This window comes from Mustelus asterias, chromosome 8, assembly GCF_964213995.1.
Source record: "Mustelus asterias chromosome 8, sMusAst1.hap1.1, whole genome shotgun sequence".
NCBI lineage: Eukaryota > Metazoa > Chordata > Chondrichthyes > Carcharhiniformes > Triakidae > Mustelus > Mustelus asterias.
In genome coordinates, this window is record NC_135808.1 from 55,446,753 (window position 1) to 55,466,353 (window position 19,601).

The following is a 19,601-nucleotide window of genomic DNA, read 5'->3' on the forward strand; positions in this document are numbered from 1 at the left end:
GATTACTTTTTGGGGAGGGAAGGAGGAAGAGGGGAAGTCCTTTTCGGGCAAATGTCCAGTCGCAGGGTGAGCGCTCTCAAACTCCAACACACACAAACACACTTACTTCCCACCTGAGCCAAGAGGTTTGGATATTTTACCCACTGAGGTTGAATTCAAGACTGCTGTGAGGTGGTAGGTAAGTGGGCAGAATGGATGGGGTAGTAGTTGGGTTAATTGGAAGATGGGTCAGGGGGTAATTGGGTCAAGGGGCTGTTGTGTCAAGGGGTTGGTTGAATTAGGAGGTAGTTGGGTGTTCAGGGGTGTAGTTGCGTTGTTGCTGGTTGTCAGGTCGGTTTGGGAGAGTTATCTGGAAGTAGTTGGGTGTTTTGGGGAGTATTCGTATCAGGTCAGGGGGATCGTAGGGGCCTCAGTGGTGGTGATTGGGAGTTAGTTGTGCAGTTAGCCAGATGAATTTGTCCAACATTTCCTGGTTAACTATGCAGGTAACTTGCATTGAATTGTCCTGATTCTGTGACTCAAATTCAAGAGTTGGAGGCATTCGCAGCAGGTCCCTGGGGAAGCAGCTGGGGAATTTCACACCAGAAGTTGAAACTTCCGGGCAACTTCCAAGGAGGCTCATGCATCAGGCCTTCCACAGAGTTCCAATGCACAGCTTCAACTTTACGTTTGGCCTCCCATGAATCAGAGACTGGAAGATTTGGCTCCTTGTTGTTAATTTCTTCTTTAGGGATCATTTGGTAAACTTGCTTACTTTGGTCTATGGTCCTCCCACAAAGATCATAACAGAATTTGATAGGATGCATGTGATGGAACTGTTTCCATTTGAGGGCGTGTCTAGAACAAGGAACATAAATATAAGAAAGCCATCAACAAATCAAATAAATAATTTTGGAGGAATTTATTCAGACACAGAGAAGTGAAAATGAGAAACTTATTGCCACTTGAAGCAGATAGCAGTGACTAAATGAGGCTTGATGCATATGTGAGGGTGAAGGGAATGGCGTGTTGGGGAAGAGGTGCTCTGTAGGATGAAATAGAGAGATTGGATGAGGCTTGTGATGAGAATAAACACTGGCATGGGCTATTTGGATCAAATAGTTTGTTACAGTGTTGTACATTCTATATAAATTCTCCAGATGTGTTTACATACAGGGGTGGAGCTTCGTAGAATCATAGAAACCCTACAGTGCAGAAAGAGGCCATTTGGCCCATCGAGTCTGCACCGACCACAATCCCACCCAGGACCTACCCCCATATCCTTACATATCTACCCGCTAATCCCTCTAACCTACGCATCTCAGGACACTAAGGGGTAATTTTAGCATGGTCAATCAATCTAACCCGCACACCTTTGGACTGTGGAAGGAAACCGGAGCACCCAGAGGAAACCCACGCAGACACGAGGAGAATGTGCAAACTCCACACAGACAGTGACCCAAGCCGGGAATCGAACCCGGGTCCCTGGAGCTGTGAAGCAGCAGTGCTAACCACTGTGCTACCGTGCCACTTAAATCAGTAAATCTCTGACACAGGGATGAGAGTGCTATCATTGAGACAGAAGACAATGGTTGCACTTCAACCCTCATTGTTGGTTCTAGCCTGTCCAAACTCATATGTAAACAATGCAGCCACGTGGGTGCAGTAATCAAAGGCTTCTGGTACTTGTGGTGAAACCATAGATAGAAAAATTGAACATAAAAGTAGAGAGAAAAAAGCCTTATATTTATTTTCTACATCTGGTAAAAAGGAAAATAACTACCATTTTGGTCATCTCCACTCAGGATTGGTGTGAGACACTACAGCTGGGATTCTCCTGGCTCGCTGTGCAGCTTGCGTGAGGTCCAGCCAGGCTCCCAGATGCTTTTTTTAAAAAACGCAATCAGCTCCGCACTGGAAATCGCCAATTGCCATTTAACATTTCCATATGATTAGCAGGCCTGGGACAGTATTCGCCGGGCCTGCTAGCTTCCAGCTCCCCCCCCCGCCCCATCTCTTTCCTCTCCTGGAAATGCTTCTCACCAGTGGGGTTTACAACTGCTCCCTACTAATGGGGGACAGGCATCCTCACCTTTTGGGTGCGGCGGGGGCCATTGAGGCCCCCCCTGGGAGGTTGGGGACAAGGGGGTACCCCTTGGGCTGTGCCAGCCTGGCACCTTGGCTCTGCCCAAGGAGCACCCTGGCACTGCCCGTCACGTACCTTGGCACTGCCCACTGGGAAGAGACAAGAGGTGGAGCAAGAGCAGCAAGGCATACTGGGGGCAGGGCCCATTGGGGAGTGATCGGTGGGGGGGACCCATTGCCACTCTGCAAGTGGAATTGGTGGGGGAAGAGAGTGAGGGGTTGATCGGAGCTGGCCATCAGGGAGTGGGGTGGGGAGAGGTGGGGTAGATCAGGGCTAGCCCATGGGGGAGAGGTGGGGTAGATCGGGGCTGGCCCATGGGGGAGATCGGGGCTGGCCTGGGGGCAGGGTCCAGTAGGCCAGCGATTGGGGATGGGGGAGGTCTGGAAGGCCAGTGATCAGGGGGGTTCCAAGGAAGGCCATGATTGGAGGCCAGTGAACAGGAGGCCGGCAATGGTGGGGGCCAGTGCTTATGCGTCCATCTCTGCATGACAGATCAGCACATGTGCAGTGGCCTGCTCAACACTATGCTACCCACCACTTTTCAGCGGCACTCTGTATTGTTCAGTGTCGGGGATTTGTTCAGGTAAGTACGCCCAAAAAACAGGTGGGAAATACTTCCGTTTTCCCACCTGTTGGGCACTTAGCTATGTTTTGGGAGAATTCTGGCCAACATTTAAAAAAATTATTTCATTGCTAGCTAGGCCAGCATTTATTGTCCATCCTAATTGCCCTTGAGGAGGTGGTGATATGTTGACTTTTTGACCTGCTGCAGTCTGTGTGACATAGGTACACCCAATGTGCTGTTAAGAAGGGAGTTTCAGTATTTTGAATTGTGAAGCAATGGCAATATATTTCTAAGTAAGAAGTTTAACAACACCAGGTTAAAGTCCAACAGGTTTATTTGGTAGCAAAAGCCTTAAAGCCTTCTTAAACTTCTTACTGCGTTTACCCCAGTCCAACGCCGGCATCTCCACATCAATATATTTCTAAGTCAGGATAGTATGTTGCTTGAAGGGGTACTTGCAGGTAGTGGTGTTCCCATGCTTGAGCTGTCATTGTCCTTCTAGTTGGTACAGATCATGGGTTTGGAAAGTTCTGTTGAAGGAGCCTTGGTGTATTGTGGCACTGCAACTTGTGTTTGGTACACACTGCTGCCACTGATCCACCACCTTAAGGGGCCAATCAAGCGGGCTGCTTTGTCCTGGATGGTGTCGAGCTTCTTGAGTGTTTTTGGAACTGCATTCATCCAGGCAAGTGGAGAATATTCCATTATACCCCTGACTTGTGCCTTGTAGATGATAGACAGTTTTTGGAGAGTCAGTAGGTGGGTTACTAACTGCAGAATTCCCACCCTGTGATCTGTTCTAGCAGCCACAGCATTTATATAGCTGGTCAAGTTCAGTTTCTGGTCAATGATAACCCCCAGAGTGTTGATAGTGGGGGATTCAAAAATGGTAATGCGATTGAATGTCAAAGAGAGATGGATAGATTCTCTTTGTTGGAGATGGCCATTGCCTGGAACCTGTGTGGTATGAATGTTATTTATTACTTTCCATCCCAAGCCTGGATATTGTCCAGGTCTTGCTTAATAGGAACACGGACTACTTCAGAATCTGAGTCGTCGTGAATGGTGCTGAACATTGTGTAATCATCAGCAAACACCCCCACTTCTGACCTTATGATGGAGGGCAGGTCCTTGATGAAGCAGCTGAAGTTGGGCCCACCCTGAGGAACTCTTGAAGTGATTTCCTGAATTTATAAGACACAGTTAAATTCAGTACAGATCATCATAATGATTCAAACACTAAAAGTTCATACTTATCTTGTTGACACATCAACAACAACTTACCAGCCTGCTTCAATTAACTGACATCTTCTACCACCTGAGGAAAAGAAAAAGGAGATGGGCTCATCTCATGTAAATTTCCTGTTTTAATAACTTGCATTTATATCATTTCTTCATCATAGTGCAATATTCCAAGACACTTCAAAGGAATGTTATCAAACTCCGAGTCACATAAGGAGATGTTAGGACAGGCAAATTTGATCACAGAGGTAGATTACAAGAAGTGTCTGAAAGAGGGGTGGTAAAGAGGCAGAGAGGTTTTGGGAGGGAATTCCAGAGCTTAGGCTTTAAACAGTTGACGGCAAGGTTGCCAATGGAGGGTTGATGTAAATCAGTAGTGCACAAGTGACCAAAAGTGGAGGAATGCAGAGATCTTGTAGGGCAATAGAGATGGAGGAGATTACAGTGCTTGAAATGTGTCCTAAGTGGAGAAGAGGATGCAGAGATGATTTGCTGAAATTGTACCAGAGATGAAGGAATTCAGTACCAAGAGTAGAGAAGCTAGGATTGTTCACAGAGCAAAGAAGATTAAAAAAGAAATTTCAAAGTGTTCAGAATTAAGAGTGATTTTGATAATGTAGGAAGGGAGAAAGGGCAAAGCTGATAACCAGAGTACACAGAATTAAGATAATTAGCAAAAAAAGTAATGTAAAAGATGATAATTTTTTAAACTCGAGTTATGATATGGAATATGTTGCCTGAAAGCAGATACAATAGTAACTTTCAAAAGAGAATTCGATATCTGTCCTTGAAAAGGAGACATTTGCAGTATTATGTACAAAAGGGCAGGAGGGTGGACCTCTTTCAGAGAACTAATATAGGATATGATGGGCTCCCCATCTGTGCTGTAAGATTCTAGGAACTTTCAATGAGGACTGCAGCAAAATATCAGTATGGTTTACATTTGGGAATTAGCTGACCAGCAGCAGCTATTAATATAAACTTACATTTGCAGTGTAAATGGAATGTGATAGAGCTGGAAAGGAACGAGTATGTTGGCCACGTGGAAGGTGCAAGGATGTGAATGAAGTAGAGGGGAGATGAGGAAATAAGGAAAACTCAAAGCTCTGGATGTCCGTCTGCTACGGCCATGCTTTCTTAAAATGCAAATGTTTTCTTGTCTTGATTTGAGCCAAAAGTAACACATATTGCAGGAAAGTTTTACAAAGTATTTACTGCAGTAACGGCAGATAAATATTTGGCTTCAAGAAGAAAAAAACCTAGAGAAAATAAGATACTTTGAATGAATAGAACTTTTTATTGCTCTGGTCATGATGTAATACAACGTAAATGACAAGTGGAAATTCCTTTCTCATTAGCTTCAGCAGGTTTAGTTGATTCTACAGTCAGCGACAGACCTGAAATGTAAAAATAGCACAAAGGCCTTATGATATGAAATGGTAGTTCAGCAAGTAAATGCCTTGCAAGTGAGTCATACAGGCCAGAAAAGTCCCAGCTTTAAACCCCAAATTTTGTGCTTGAACTACCTGATCTTAGTTAGAAAAACTTGCATTTATATAGCATATTTCATGATCTTGGGACATTCCAAAATGCTTCACAACTACTTAAGTACATAGTCACTTTTGCAAAATAGAAAATGTGGCAGCCAATTTGCATGTAACAAGGTTCCTCAAACAGAAATGAGGGAATTCAGTACCAAGAGTAGAGAAGCTAGGATTGTTCACAGAGCAAAGAAGATTAAAAAAGAAATTTCAAAGTGTTCAGAATTAAGAGTGATTTTGATAATGTAGGAAGGGAGAAAGGGCAAGGCTGATAACCAGAGTACACAGAATTAAGATAATTAGCAAAAAAAGTAATGTAAAAGATGAGAATTTTTAAAACTCGAGTTATGATATGGAATATGTTGCATGAAAAGAGACATTGATAGGATGCAGAGCTGGGCCGAAAAATGGCAGATGGATTTTAACACTGATAAGTGCGGGGTGATTCATTTTGGTAGGATAAATTTGAATGCAGATTACAGGGTCAACGGCAGGGTTCTGAGGAATGTGGAGGAACAGAGAGATCTTGGGGTTCATATCCACAGATCTCTGAAGGTTGCCACTGAAGTGGATAGAGCCGTGAAGAATGTGTTAGCATTTATTAACAGGGGGTTTGAGTTTAAGAGCCGTGGGGTTATGCTGCAACTGTACAGGACCTTGGTGAGACCACATTTGGAATATTGTGTGCAGTTCTGGTCACCTCACTATAAGAAGGATGTGGAAGCATTGGAGAGAGTGCAGAGGAGATTTACCAGGATGCTGCCTGGTTTGGAGGGTAGGTCTTATGAGGAAAGGTTGAGGGAGCTAGGGCTTTTCTCTTTAGAGCGGAGGAGGACGAGAGTGACTTAATAGAGGTTTATAAGATGATAAGGGGGATAGATAGAGTGGACATTCAGAGACTATTTCCTCGGGTGAATGTAGCTGTTACTCGGGGGCATAACTATAAGGTTCATGGTGGGAGATATAGGAGGGATGTCCGAGGTAGGTTCTTTACTCAGAGAGTGGTTGGGGTGTGGAATGGACTGCCTGCTGTGATAGTGGAGTCGGACACTTTAGGAATTTTCAAGCGGTTATTGGCTAGGCACATGGAGCACACCAGGTTGATAGGGAATGGGATAGCTTGACCTTGCTTTCAGACAAAGCTCGGCACAACATCAAGGGCCGAAGGGCCTGTACTGTGCTGTACTGTTCTATGTTCTAGAAATGTGGTAATAGTCAGACTGTTTTAGTGATGTTAGTTAAGAGATAAATATTGGCCACGATGATGGGAAGAACTTTGCTGGTCTTCTTTGAAATAATGTCATAGGATCCTGTACATCGGCCTGAGATGGCAGATGGGGCCTGTTTCATCTAATTGACAATAGGGTTAGCATGGCTTTGAATGGCACTGGTTTGATAGCAAGTTGGCTGCATTAATTACGTAGCCAAAGGGAAAATTGGGTAAAAAAATAAAGGGGATTGAGGGAAGAAGCGGGATTGAACCTACAGAAAATCAATTGCCCATTTTGTTTTTAAATTTTTCAGTGACGTCTATCTATTTCAAAAGTCAACACAGAAGGCAGCACATTCCTTCAATTTATTTCTCTCCTCTAGACATTGATTCAAAGTTGCAGGTGGTGAACATGTGGAATATTTGCAAGGGAGGTTGATGGCATCAGAAAATTCAGAAGAGAGAATGATAGTTTTCAGGGTATAATAGGTATAGTATAGTAATTTTGAATTTTGGAACTCCAGATGTACTGTAATAGTCTGGTTGGGTTTAGTCCCATGGGTTACAAGCCATCGATCAAAACCTTCATTTCTCAACTGAGGCACCGAGTAACAACACACCCTGCATCACGTTCAGATTTATCACATTCAAAATCTATCCTAACTTAGCCGACATCTGAAGACATGGACTTCTCATCAGGGGCCAGTGGATGGCAGTGAGAAATGTGAAGCTGGACAATTTTTGCTTCTACCCCATAGCTCAGGGACACTGAAGCTAACCAAAGCTCCCCACCACAATTCCAGTTGAGATCAACCTAGTAGTATTGTCACTGGACTATTAATCCAGAAACTCAGCTAAAGTTCTGGGGACCCGGGTTCGAATCCCACCATGGCAGGTGATGGAATTTGAATTCAATTTTTAAAATCTGGACATAAGAATCTACTGATGACCATGAATTGTCAGAAAAACCCATCTGGTTCACTAATGTCCTTTAGGAAAGGGAATCTGCCGTCCTTACCTAGTCTGGCCGACAAATGACTCCAGAGCTACAGCAACGTGGTTGACTCTCAACTGCCCTCCAAGGGCAACAAGGAATGGGCAATAAATGCTGGCCAGCCAGCAACACCCATGTCCCACGAATACCAAGAAAATAGGTTCCAAGCCTATTAAGGAGCCATGTAGATTAATAAATGCTTGCTTGTAGCCATTCACATGTTGGTTTGCAATGCCAAAACAACTCTTTATGCTACTGCAAAAACAGAGGGACATGGTCAAAAAGAGGTTTTTTTAAACACGTCTCTATTTCTGGTGTGCAGTAAACATCTCTGGACAGGAATACAGATATAAATGGTGTCATTACAGGCAGTCCCAACCCTGTACCACACATTGTGTGTCTGTGTGTGTGTCTATGTATGTGTGTCTGTCTGTGTGCATGTGTGGCAAAGACAGATATTTGATAGAAAAACACATCAGTATGAGAGCGAAGTATTGAAAGGCAGTTTATGAGCGCAGAAACAGCTTTCTCTAGATTGGTGCAGACTGAAGGCAGCCTCGGATATCAAAGGCAACTCTGTGACTGGGTGGATACTGAAATGTGGCCCCCAGTATGCAATCATGTTCACATCCCAGCATAATGGCCTGCCTTATTGCAGCAACTTTATTTTTCACCATGTTCCATTTTCACTCTCCTTCAGATTTGGACCTCCAAAGGGATAACAAGGACTGATCACTTTATATAAAAGGGAAACTCACAACAATTTTTAAACCAAATGAAATGGACTCAAAACAAGACTAAACAGGTTTTCTAGTTTCTGGAGGCCAGGCAACGCATTAAATAAACATATCCCAGCATTTCCACAAATTCACCTGAGTCTTAAAAACTACTTGGAAAAATGAACACAGAGCCAGCCACTAAAATATAATCATTAAAAACAGAAAATGTTACAAATATGTAGTAGATCTGGCAGCATTTGTGTGTAGAAAAAGAGTTATGTTTCGGGGTTGTGACCTTTCATCAGAACGAGGAAAAGTTGGAAATGTAATAGGTTTCGAGCAAGTCAAAAGGGGGTGGATGAGAAGAACAAAAGGGAAGGTCTATGATAGGGTGGAAGACAGGAATTATTAAATGGCATAACATTTAATGGTGAAGCAAAAGCTGTGTTTAAAGGGACAGTTAATGATAGGATGGCTGCCATCTTCACGCAGCGTAAAGGAAATAAGAGAAAAAAATAAACTATCGAGAAACATGAAACAAATGGGATGGAAGTTATGGTCTAAATTGGATGAACTCAATTTTGAATCCAGAAAGTTGCAGAGTGTGCAGTTGAAAGATGAGATCCTTTTTCTCAAGTTTGCATTGAACTTCATTCAAATAGTGCATAGGCCAAGAGTAGAAAGATCAGAGTTGAAGCAAGGTGGAAAATTAAAAATGACAGGTAACTGGAGTTCAGGGTCCTTCTTTCGAACTGAATAGAGTTATTTTACAAAGCATTCACACAGTCCATGTTTGGTCTCCCCACTGTAGAGGACACCACATTGTGAGTTGCAAATACAATAAACCAGATTGAAAGGAGTACAAGTAAACTTACATTTCACTTTGAATGAGAGTTTGTGACCTTGGACAGTGAGAAGGGAAGAGGTAAAAAAAGCAGGTGTTGTATCTGCTGTGCTTGAAGGGAAAATGCTGTAGGAAAGGGAGAGAGTATTGGGAATGACTGTGGAGTGGAACAAGTAACAGTCTCTCTGGAATGCTGAAAGTGGAGTGGAGGTGAAGATTTGTTCATGCTAAAGATGTGGCAGGAATGGTGATGGATGATACATTGGATATGGAGGCTAGTGGGGTAGAAGGGGAGAACAAGGGGACATTGTTGTGGTTCTGGGAAGGAGGAGGAGGGCTGAGAGCATGAATAGAACAGGCACACTTGAGAATCTTGTGAACCAAGCTGGGCAAATACCCTCAGTTGAAGGACTAAAATATCAGCAATCTGTAACAACATGCATTATATCTACAGTCATTTAAGTCAAATAAGCCAAACTCAGATGAGAGAAGAGACCTGACCTGACCCAAGAATCCTTGGAAAGGACAGGGGAGGAGGGTCTGGGTCTTCACCATTCAATCTTTGCATGCAGAACTAAGTATTCAAACTTTAAAATTTATCAGGGCACGATCTTATGACCTTGTTGTGTCTGTCGATTGGCGTGGTGGAGTCGTAAGATCGCATGAGAACATGAAACTAAAAATGCGCCCACTTTCCTGCTGATTTCCATCTATGTGTGGCTTTTGCTACCAAATAAACCTGTTGGACTTTAACCTGGTGTTGTTAAACTTCTTACTGGGATTTCCATCTAACCAGACACTTTTTCCGGGTGTGATGAGGATCGCGCCCAAAAGAGGTGAGATGTCAGTTTGCATGCATTTGCATTCATTTCGATATCATTAGCGAGTTTGGCATGCAATCATTCCTCCCTCACTCAACCACCTTGTCAGCAAGATGTCACTCCAGCGAGAAAAACACCTGCCCTATAAAAATCGGTTTCAGGCGCAGCAGTGATGAAGGTGAGCGAGGAGGTGCGTACCACTGAGCACCAACCCCCAGGGTGTAAGGAGGGGCTTTTGTTGCGGCTATGATGGGAGGGCTTGCATGGGTGTGGGGGTTCATGCCGTGCTGGGGGTCCTGAGCTCGGGGCTCAGCGTTATATGCATTCCCCCTTGGCTGCTGAGCGAACCCCAAGGGGTTGCTTATGAGGGCAGCTCCTTACCCCATTGATGTCACCATGTTCACCCTTTCATCTGTCTGTTACACAGGCTCTCTGGCTGCCTGCTGACATTACATCACAAGCCCCATTAATACAAACAAGCAGCAGGTCCGTTAGCTTCTGCTCCAAACAAGGGAGCTCTGCAGCTGTTAATACAGCTTCTCACTGCATGGATTCTGCAGTGCTGCCCTCGATGGGAACCCATCCCGTGATAATCACGAGGTGTCCCTCCCCACCTCTGTCTGAACTGCAAGCCATTCCTGGAAGATACTGCACCAGACATCCAGGTGTATGCACCCATGTCTATGCTTCTAGGGTTCCCAATGGGGACCTCCGCACAACCTGCTCTCCATGCCACCCATGGTGAAGATGCAGTGACGGTTGCTAACCCACCAACAAGAGGTTATCCACTTTGGAAGGAATAATAGTAAAATGGACTCTTATTTAAACGGTGAAAAATTACAACATGCTACTGTGCAGAGGGACCTGAGGGTCCTTGTGCATGAATCACAAAAACTCAGCTTGCAGGTTGATGCGCGATATAACTCACGAGGGTAGAGATGCTCAAGGAAATAAAGGCTTTTATTTACTATTACAATGAAGCTACCATATATAGTACACGATCCCAGACTGAGGGGTCCCAGACAGAGCAGTGACCTTTATACCTCTCCCAGGAGGCGGAGCCCGACTGGGATGTACCATAATAACTATAATACAGGTAGAACAGCCCAACCCTAACCCCAACAGTAACAAGTAGAACAACCCAACCCTAACCCCAACAGCAACATATATACAGACTCATAGTACTGGCCAGACCCTGGCTCAGTACTACCTGGTGGGGACCAACGATGGTTCACCACATTCACCCCTCCTTTGAAGACAAAGGCCGGCGGGGTACAAAAAAAAACACAGAATAATTTGTCATCAGTCTATAAGTTCAGACGGTCAGGGGGACCGCAACGTCGTTGTGACCTCCTCAACACCGGCGATGACACCGGAGTAGGCACTCGCGGTGGCGTTCTCCCCAAGGCGATGTCCAACGGTTCCTCCACTGTCTCACGGGCCGGTTGACCCCGAGGTGATGACAATCCGTTGAGTTCAGACATGCCTTGAAGTGGCGACCATCTCCTGGACTCAGGCAAGCTGTACACGGGAGTAAAAGGGTTAAGTGATGGTCCCGATGCTGCCCGCGCCGTGTCAGGAGGGGAAACAATAGTTGGGGGATCTCTAACAGGAGGTATGGGAGCGACAGGGGTCCCCTGCTGGCGCCAGGTCTCGAATCGAGACCGTGTCCTCTCACCCATCAGGGTATGCCACATAGGCATACTGAGGGTTGGCGTGGAGGAGATGGACCTGTTCAACCAAAGGGTCGGACTTGCGGGCCCTAACATGTCGCCGCAGGAGGACAGGTCCTGAGTACGTCAACCAAGACGGTAATGAGGTCCCAGAGGAAGACTTCCGAGGGAATGAAAACAGCCTCTCATGGGGAGTAGCGTTGGTTGCCGTACACAGGAGTGAGCGTATGGAGTGGAGTGCATCAGGGAGCACCTCTTGCCAACGGGAGACTGGAAGGCTTTTTGACTTCAACGCCAGTAAGACAGCCTTCCAGACTGTAGCATTCTCACGTTCCACCTGTCCGTTACCCCTAGGGTTGTAGCTCGTGGTTCTATTAGAGGCAATCCCGTATGAGAGCAGGTATTGCCTCAAGTCATCGCTCATGAACGACGAGCCCCTATCGCTGTGGATGTAGCAGGGGTACCCGAACAGGGTGAAAAGATCACGAAATGCCTTGATAACCGTGGCAGCGGTTGTATCAGAGCAGGGAATGACAAAAGGGAATCTCGAGTACTCATCAATGATGTTGAGGAAGTACACATTCCGATCTGTCGAGGGAAGGGGGCCCTTAAAGTCCACACTCAGTCTTTTGAAGGGACGAGTGGCCTTAACGAGTTGTGCCCTGTCAGGTCGGTAAAAGTGCGGTTTGCATTCCGCGCATACCCGGCAGCTTCTAGTTATGGACCTGACATCCTCCACCGAGTAGGGTAGATTCCGGGCTTTTACGAAGTGGTAGAGCCGAGTGACCCCTGGATGGCAGAGGTCATTGTGGAGAGCCTGCAAACGGTCCTCCTGCATACTGGCGCATGTTCCACGCGACAGGGCATCCGAGGGCTCGTTGAGTTTCCCTGGACGATACATGATGTCGTAATTATAGGTGGAGAGTTCGATTTTCCACCTCAAGATCTTGTCGTTCTTGATCTTGCCCCGTAACGTGTTATTGAACATGAACGCCACGGACCGCTGGTCCGTGATCAGGGTGAACCGTTTTCCCGCCAAGTAATGGCGCCAATGCCGGACGGCCTCCACAATGGCCTGGGCCTCCTTTTCCACCGCTGAATGTCGAATTTCGGGGCCTTGGAGGGTGCGAGAAAAAAAGGCGACGGGCCTGCCCGCCTGGTTAAGTGTGGCGGCCAGGGCGAAATCAGATGCATCGCTCTCCACCTGAAAGGGGATGGACTCATCGACAGCGTGCATCGTGGCTTTCGCGATGTCGGCTTTTAGTTTATCAAAGGCCAAATGAGCCTCTGGTGCTAGGGGAAAAGGGGTAGACTTGATGAGCGGACGGGCTTTGTCCGCGTAATTGGGAACCCACTGTGCGTAGTAAGAGAAGAAGCCTAAGCATCTTCTCAGTGCTTTTGTGCTAGTGGGCAGGGGAAGTTCAAGGAGGGGACGCATACGGTCTGGATCAGGGCCGATGACCCCGTTTTCCACCACGTATCCGAGGACGGCTAGGCGGCGCGTACGAAATACACACTTCTCCCTGTTGTAGGTCAGATTCAGGCAAGATGCAGTGCATAGGAATTTAAGGAGATTGGTATCGTGGTCCTGCTGGTCATGGCCGCAGATGGTGACGTTATCCAGGTACGGGAAGGTAGCCCGCAGTCTGTTATGGTCTACCATTCGGTCCATAGCATGCTGGAAGACCGAGACCCCATTGGTGACACCAAAAGGAACCCTTAGAAAATGGTACAAGCGACCATCCGCCTCAAAAGCTGTGTATTGTCGGTCCTCTGGGCGAATGGGGAGCTGGTGGTAGGCAGACTTTAGGTCGATGGTGGAGAACACCCGGTACTGCGCAATCTGATTGACCATGTCAGATATGCGCGGGAGGGGATACGCATCCAGCTGCGTGTATCTATTAATGGTCTGACTATAGTCAATGACCATCCGGGGTTTGTTCCCACTCTTGACCACCACGACCTGCGCTCTCCAAGGACTAGCGCTTGAGGAGCCGCTGAACCTCAGATCAAATGAAGATCCGATCCTCAGCGCTGTAACGCCTACTCTTAGTCGCGATGGGCTTGCAGCCTGGCACAAGATTCTGGAATAGGGAGGGTGTGGTAATCTTCAGCGTCGAGAGGCTACAGGCGGGGCGCGTTGGGCAATTTGGAGGCTGCTGTTCTCCCACTGAAAGCGGAGGGAGTGGCCCACCGTACTGTAGGGTTACACTCTTCAAGTGGACCGTGAAATTTAGTCCGAGGAGTATTGGCGCGCAAAGGTGTGGTAACACCAGGAGCTTGAAGCTCTTGTAAACCGTGCCCTGCATCGTTAAATTTACCACGCAACTCCCTAGCACGGTGACAGACCGGGACCTTGATGCCATCGAAATCGTCTGCTTGACAGGTTGGATCTGGAGGCCACACCGCTTCACAGTGTCTGGGTGAATAAAACTCTCCGTGCTCCTGCTGTCAAACAGACAATAAATCAAGAGTTTGTTTACCTGTATGTCCATCATGGACTTGTCGAGTCTGTGAGGCTTTGCCTGGTCCAGGATGATCGACGCCACCGTTGGTTCGTGAGCGCCACTGCAGGCAGCTGAGATGGATGAAGATGACCCCTGCTGGTCGTTCGTGGTCGGTGCCGACCAAAATGGCTGCTCCCATAGGTCGCACGTGGACGATGGCGCCAAAATCAGCGGCCCCTGGTGGTCACGCGTCTCTTGCGACTCCGTCGTCTGTAATGGCGACGTCCTGGCCTCGCATGTGGAAGAAACCCTCGACAATGCCGACGACGAGGAACCCGGCTCCGGGGAGTCGCACGGCGCACTGCTGTTCCTGGAAGTAAGTTTGGATCGACATACCTTCGAATAATGCCCCTTCTTGCCGCAGGCGGAGCACAACACTGCTTTAGCGGGGCATCGCTGCCGTGTGTGCTTCACTCCCCCACAGAAGTAACACCGCGGGCCGCCTGGAGCTGCTGCCGTCGTCAGGCCCGAGTGTGGGCACGCCATCACGCAGCTTTTCGGACCCGAGGGACGAGGTGGGATCTGCGACTGCTCCTGCCACGCTGTCTCCACGTGGTCTTCGGGATACAACGCTAGGCTTTTGGAGGCCGTCTCCAACGTATCCGCTAGTTCTATCGACTTAGTGAGATCGAGATTACCTTGCTCCAACAGTCGGAGTCGGATATAAGATGATCCGATTCCCGCCACAAACGCATCTCGAGCGAGGTCATTCATGTTCTGGTCTGCCGACACTGCTTTGCAGTTACAGCCCCTGGCTAGCTGTAGAAGCTCGCACGCGTACTGTTCCGTCGTTTCGCCGGGCTGCCGTCGTCGAGTGGCTAAAAGATATCGAGCATGCATCTCGTTTGGCGGTTTAATGTAGCGCTTCTTAAGAAGCTCGAGGGCCCCTTTGTAGTCGGTGGCCGCACAGATCGCTAAATATACAGCGTCGCTTACCCTCGCGTGGAGGACCCGGAGTCTGTTGTCGTCTGTGGTGACCGCTGCGGAGGCTGCGAGGTAGTCCTGAAAACATTTCAACCAGTGGTCGAAGGTGTTAGAGACGCCCGCCGCACGTGGGTCCAGTGTAAGACGTTCGGGTTTTAACATTTGCTCCACACTCTCTGTATCGTTTTCCTTTTTTTTTTAACGACGAGAGTTCAATTAATAATAAATAAAATTGATGCACGATATAACTCACGAGGCTAGAGATGCTCAAGGAAATAAAGGCTTTTATTTACTATTACAATGAAGCTACCATATACAGTACACGATCCCAGACTGAGGGGTCCCAGACAGAGCAGTGACCTTTATACCTCTCCCAGGAGGCGGAGCCCGACTGGGATGTACCATAATAACTATAATTCAGGTAGAACAGCCCAACCCTAACCCCAACAGTAACAAGTAGAACAACCCAACCCTAACCCCAACAGCAACATATATACAGACTCATAGTACTGGCCAGACCCTGGCTCAGTACTACCTGGTGGGAACCAACGATGGTTCACCACACAGGTGCAGCAGGTAATCAAGAAGGCAAATAGAATGTTGGCCTTTATCGCGAGAGGGATGGAGTATAAAAGTAGGGAGGTCATGCTGCAACTGTACAGGGTACTAGTGAGATCGCACCTGGAGTACTGTGTACAATTTTGGTCGCCTTATTTAGGAAAGGATATACTAGCTTTGGAGGGGGTACAGAGAAGGTTCGCCAGGTTGATTCCGGAGATGAAGGGGTTAGCTTATGAGGAGAGATTGAGCAGACTGGGCCTGTACTCATTGGAGTTTAGAAGGTTGAGGGGAGATCTTATAGAGACATATAAGATAATGAAGGGGCTAGACAGGGTAGAAGCAGCGAGGTTATTTCCACTTACAATGGAAACAAGAACTAGGGGGCTTAGCCTCAAAATACGGGGGAGTCAATTTAGAACAGAGCTGAGGAGGAACTTCTTCTCCCAGAGGGTAGTGAATCTTTGGAATTCTCTGCCCAATGAAGCAGTAGAGGCTACCTCGTTAAATGTGTTTAAGTCACAGATAGATTTTTAACCATTAAGGGAATTAAGGGTTATGGGGAGCAGGCGGGTAAGTGGAACTGAACCCACTATCAGATCAGCCATGATCGTATTGAATGGCGGAGCAGGCTTGAGGGGCTAGATGGCCTACTCCTGCTCCTATTTCTTATGTTCTTATTTTCTTATTGAGATGGCGCATGACACCGGGCATGGTGTCGGTTTGCCACTGTCCACATTCAATTGGGACCCGGGTTGCTGGGAAGGAGTGTGGGTCCTGGGATAAATCTCATGGAATTTCTCTCTCTCTCTCAGGACATGCATGTCCTTCGAAGAGTTGACAGACGGCGAGTGCCACCACAGGCTCCGGCTCAGCAAGGAGATGGTATGGTACCTGTGTCAGGTCCTTGCGGACAATGGTACCTCGTGGTACAGGACATCACTCGCTCCTGCTGGTGGTGAAGGTTACGATGGCCCTCTACCTTTACGCAACCGGGTCCTTCCAGGCTGCCACTGGGAAACTCTGGGATTTCCCAGTCTTCAGTCCACAAGTGTATCCGCGAGGTGACAGAAGCCCTGTTTGCCCTGGCCAGTACATCCATTTCGATGTGGGCCAGGCCCATCAGGAAGCCCAGGCTGCAGGCTTTGCCACCATTACTGGGATACTGAAGGTGCGGGGGCAATCTATTGCATGCACATCGCCCTGTGATCCCCAAAACATCAGGCAGCGCGGTTCGAGAAGAGAATTCACTCCTTGAATGTTCAAATGGTCTGAGACCAAAATATGAACTTCATGTATGTGTGTGCACACATCACACAGAGACTGTGCATGATAACTTCATTTTGAATACTTTGACATTCCCGGCCTCTTGAAATGCCAGCCCAGCTGCCGGCATGACTCCTGAGGGACAAGGGCTACCCGCTAGGGACTTGGCTGATGATGCCAGTGGGCCTGCAGGGCACCCACTGCTGGTTCAGTTTGGCGTGAGCGCTTGGAATGCCACACAAGTCAGGGGTATGGCAGTCTGCTGGGGGATGGGGATTGCATATTCGGTGGGCTGAGGGGCCTCTCCCAAGCAGAGTGATGCTCTGAGGCCCTCTGGGTCAGGTCAGGATACAGTCATCTATGTGGGAGGCGAATCACAGACCTATTAGTCACAGCTGTGGGTTGCAATAACATTTATTGGTGAAACTAACAGTGCAATAACATGAAGTGCTGATACTTAACACTGCTATAAAGCAGCTGGACATGATCACTAACAGTGCCTATTTCCCTAAACCTAACTCACGCAGCTCTTCACCCGTGCTCTCTTGATGACCCTACAACTTCTTAATCTTACCCAGCACTATGTTGACGTGTCTCCCCAGAATGTACATCAGAGGTAGAGGTGGTCAGCTGCGTTCTGTGCCCATGGCTTGTGATGCCCTTGGCAGGCATCTCCTGGAGGGCCGGGACTTGGAGAGCCCTGGCCAATTTTCTGGTGTCATGGACATACCCATGTCACCATTCATTCTGCTTCCCTTGAACTGCACCGGTGTCAGAAAAGGGGGAGTGGGGAGGCCTAGCAACCACCAAAGTCTCCCAGGTGGAAGGCACCAGCATGGGTTCCAGTCCTTCCTCCTCCCTCTGGGTGCCAATGTACCCCTGGGTCACAGTAAGAAGTCTCACAACACCAGGTTAAAGTCCAACAGGTTTATTTGGTAGCAAATACCATAAGCTTTCGGAGCGCTGCTCCTTCGTCAGATGGAGTGGAAATGTGCTCTCAAACAGTGCACAGAGACACAAAATCAAGTTACAGAATACTGATTAGAATGCGAATCCCTACAACCAGACAGGTCTTAAAGGTACAGACAATGTGGGCGGAGGGAGCATTAAACACAGGTTAAAGAGATGTGTATTGTCTCCATCTGACGAAGGAGCAGCGCTCCAAAAGCTTATGGTATTTGCTACCAAATAAACCTGTTGGACTTTAACCTGGTGTTGTGAGACTTCTTACTGGGTCACTCCATGGGATGGTGGAGCAGCTGGACTGAGCTCTAGAAGTACTGGTGTCACCTGGCTCTGCGGGCCTGGAAACCCAACTGTGTTTGCCCCATGGTGTGTGAGCCCGTGGCTAAGGCCCTCTAAGTCTGGCCCAAGGTCTCGATGCCCACAGCAAGAGGCCTCTCTGACAAGGGCCAAGCTCTGCATCCCCTCAGCCATGACCCAGAATGCTCCCAAGGCCCTTGGCCTTGGCCCGCTGAGACTTGAGAATGTTCCCAAGGCCCACAGCCGTGGCCTGCTGTGACTTGGTTGTGGCCCACATGGACTCAGCCATGGTCCACTGTGTCTCGGCCATGGCCTGCAAGGACTCGGCTATGCCTTGGAACTCTGCAGGGGTGGTGATTGGGCTGGGGGGTGAGGCGGGGGTAGCGGTGGGTGCGGGGGAGTCTCTGCAGGGTTTGTGTTAGACGGAGGTGGGGGGGACAATGTCTGTGGTGCGGGTGGGGGGGGGGGGGGGGGGGTGGTGGTGGTGGTGGGGGGCAGGATTGACCAGACCAGCACGAAGGGTGGTTGGCAGGGGGTGGGGAAGAGATCAACATGGGGCAATCAGCAGGGGTGGGAGATCTCCCAGCACACTGGGAGATTGGGGCGCCTGTGTAATGGTGCTCCAAGAGCTCAGCAGCCAACTGCCCTGGTGAGCTCAGGATCCACCCTCCATCCCCCCGCCCCCTCCACTCGCAGCTTGTTCTCTCCCGTTTTCTTACTCATTCGGCCCTTATAATTTCTTCTGGAAGATTGTGCCCTGAGTTTCTGGATTTTTTGATTTGCGCCAAAAAAATTACACTGAGGGGTGTGGTGAGGGCGAGGCTGTTTGAATCCATGCAGTCTTCAGAATATTAGCCTGGAATTAGCTGGAGTTTATTGGAGATACCCAGTCAAATGTGAGGAAGCAGCTGACACCTCAAGGGACTGGGATGGAATAGATATTGGGAGACTGAGAAAATCTAGAAAAAAATTGGATGGCACGATTGAGAAAAGACAGGAGAATGAGAATTCTACTGGCAACACAGAGAACTGATAGTAAAACAAAGCATTACAGAAGCAAGAAAATATATAACAATATTGTAACTTATCTTTTGATGCTGTGCTGGAAAGCAGATGAGCTTAAGTAACACAAGATGCAATTTGCGGGTGCAGCTTGAACATAAGAGGGGTGATTCTCTCAAAAAAATTCTAAGTGTTGAATTGGTGGGAAAACTGGTGTAATTCACAATTGATTTTTCAGTGGGGGTTCACACTCAAATCTCCCACACTCTGTGCAATGCAGAGGCCACAATTGTGACTATCATTAAAAGCTTGGGGGGCGGGCCTATTCACATCAGAGTCTGACAGTT